Here is a 3,185-nt window from a genome sequence, read left to right on the forward strand (position 1 = left end):
CATCACACAGGTCTCTGTGATGTCACACAGCTCTCTGTGATGTCACATTGATGCCTCTGTGATGTCACTCAACTGAGATGTCACACTGACATCTCTTTGAAGTCACCCTGAAATCTCTGTGATGTCACACAGCACTCTGTGATGTCACATTGACATAACTGTGATGTCACATTGACATAACTGTGATGTCACAAAGCTCTCTGTGATGTCACAGAGACATCTCTGAGATGTCAAAAAGACATCTCCGTGATGTCACACTGAAATCTCTGTGATGTCACAATGACATCTCTGTGATGTCACAAGGACAGCTCTGTGATGTCACAACGCTCTCTGTGGTATCACACTGACTCTGTGACGTCACACAGCTCTCTGTGGTGTCACACGGACATCTCTCTGACATCACAATGATATCCCTGTGATATCATACAATCTTGTCCAAGATTAAAAAAAAAAACGTTTTCCAATTCCCATCTGAGTAGGAGTTGCCTTGGGGCAGTTTTCCTTATCTGCTGTTAATGGCCCCATCAATGCCTGGCCACATGACTCAGAAATAACACTGTCCAGGAGGAGGAGGTGATTAAGGACACACCTTGTGACTCATAATAACCCATTGTGAGATGCTCTGCCCAAGGGGAGGAGCAAGGCATTCCCACCTGGATAAAAGTGGAGATTTCTAGACAGAGAAGAGCCTTTTCACAGGTTCTCTGAGAAAACACAGCAACTACATCTGCCATCCCAAGAGGACTGCAGCTGCTCCAATTCAAACTGCTACCAGCACGCTGGCCAGGTTGTATTCTGACTTTGTCAGTAGCCTTTCCCTTTGTATTATTGCATGTATTTTTCCCCTTTTCCCAATAAATTGTATTTCTGACTTGGAGTCTCTCACTGGTTTTGCTTTCAAACCAGATCAAATCTCCTGTGCTGTCACATGGACATCTCTGTGATGTCACACAGCTCCCTGTGATGTCACACTGACATCTCAGTGATGTCACATGGACATCTCTGTGGTGTCACACAGCTCTCTGTGATGCCACATGAACATGTCTTTGATGTAACATAAACCGCCTGTGATGTCACCCAGACATCTCTGTGACGTTACACTGAACCTGTGAGGTCACATGGCTTTTTGTGATGTCACACAATCATCTCTGTGACTTCACATTGACATCTCTGTGATGTCACACTGACATCTTCGTGATGTCACACAACCTCCTGTAATGTCACAGAGACATCTCTGTGATGTCACACAGGTCTCTGTGATGTCATACGGACATCTTTGTGATGTCACACAACCTCCTTTGATGTCACACTGACATCTCGGTGATGTCACACAGCTTTCTGTCATGCCACACTGCTCTCTGTGATGGCACCTCTATGGCACAAACAATGACATATCTGTGTGGACAAGCTGAAAAAACTAAAACAACGAAAAAAACCCTCTGAAATGAAACAAACAAGAAGTATCAAAAATTACTTTTATTACAAGTGATTTGCAGAAATTGGCCAGCAGTTTAATGTTTCTGAAACCATCCAGTCATCAGTCTCCTCACTGCAGCCTTGAGCTCCTGGTTCCTCAGGTTGTAGATGAGGGGGTTCAGGGCTGGAGGAACCACCGAGTGCAGAACTGACACTGACAGATCCAGGGATGGGGAGAAGATGGAGGGGGGCTTCAGGTAGGCAAATGTGGCAGTGCTGACCAACAGAGAGACCACGGCCAGGTGAGGGAGGCAGGTGGAAAAGGCTTTGTGCCATCCCTGCTCAGAGGGGATCCTCAGCACAGCCCTGAAGATCTGCACATAGGAGAAAACAATGAACACAAAACATCCAAATCCTAAACAGGCACCAACTGCAATGAGCCCAAGTTCCCTGAGATAAGATTTGGAGCAGGAGAGCTTGAGGATCTCTGGGATTTCACAGAAGAACTGGCCCAGGGCATTGCCATGGCACAGGGGCAGGGAAAATGTATTGGCTGTGTGCATCAGAGCATTGAGAAAGGCACTGGCCCAGGCAGCTGCTGCCATGTGGGCACAAGCTCTGCTGCCCAGGAGGGTCCCGTAGTGCAGGGGTTTGCAGATGGACACGTAGCGGTCATAGCACATGATGGTCAGGAGGGAAAACTCTGATCCAAGGAAGAACAGAAAGAAAAAAGCTGAGCAGCACATCCCGTGTAGGAGATGTTCCTGGTGTCCCAGAGGGAATTGTGCAGGGCTTTGGGGACAGTGGTGCAGATGGAGCCCAGGTGGCTGAGGGCCAGGTTGAGCAGGAAGAAGAACATGGGCGTGTGCAGGTGGTGGCCGCAGGCTACGGCGCTGATGATGAGGCCGGGGCCCAGGAGGGCAGCCAGGGAGATGCCCAGGAAGAGGCAGAAGTGGAGGAGCTGCAGCTGCCGCGTGTCTGCCAGTGCCAGCAGGAGGAAGGGGCTGATGGAGCTGCTGTTGGACATTTGCTGTGGCTGCACATGGGCACCTGTTCATGGAGAAAGGACAGGGACAAGTCAGGGGAGGCTGCTTGGAGCCAAACCTTGGCCATTCCCTGCAGACTGTCCTGCTGCGACTCACCCACCTTTGTTCCTGCTCTGGGAAAACCTTCACCCAGGTCCCTGCCTGAGCTCCAGTTGTGCTGGCTGAGTGTGCCAGGAGCAGCCAGGGCTGTGTGTGGCGGCTCTCGAGGAGCCATCCCTGCCCTGCTGCCCTGGGTTTGTGGCCATGTTGCAGAGGAACAAGTCTGGATATTCAGGAGTTGTCAGGGGAATCACTCCCAATGCAGAAAGGCTTGGTACCATCTGCACTCACATTTCTAAAGGAAACAGATTGCAGGAGTTGGTTTTAGGAATTGTTTTCTTACTCACACATCATTCCTGGCTCTCTGAGGTCAGAAATCCCCAGCATTCCTGCTGCACTCAGAGTTTGCCACTGAGAGCTGTGAGGGGAAAAGGATTCCCTGTGGCCGAGGGAAGGTGAGGGGCTGAATGGGCTTGTTCCCCCAGCACTGCTGTGCTCAGCCCCCTCTGCTTCCCTGAGCATCTCCCTGGGCCTGGACATCCCCTCCTGAGAGGTGCCTTGTCCCTGCCAGCGCTCACAGAGGCCATCCCACCCTGTGTGCCCTCGGCCCGGCCCTACAGAAACCTGCCTGTGTGCAGGGCCCTGGCTGGGGCAGGCTCTGTGTGCAGCTGGGCAAGGGCAGCT

General features: G+C 51.1%; 1 pseudogene; it reads right to left on the minus strand.

Moving 5' to 3' along the window:
- Positions 1-1,511: 1,511 nt before the first annotated feature.
- Positions 1,512-2,443, minus strand: LOC144247690 (olfactory receptor 14J1-like; annotated as a pseudogene).
- Between the last annotated feature and the right edge of the window lie 742 nt (positions 2,444-3,185).

The sequence above is a fragment of the Lonchura striata genome, chromosome 31, assembly GCF_046129695.1.
Source record: "Lonchura striata isolate bLonStr1 chromosome 31, bLonStr1.mat, whole genome shotgun sequence".
Lineage (NCBI taxonomy): Eukaryota > Metazoa > Chordata > Aves > Passeriformes > Estrildidae > Lonchura > Lonchura striata.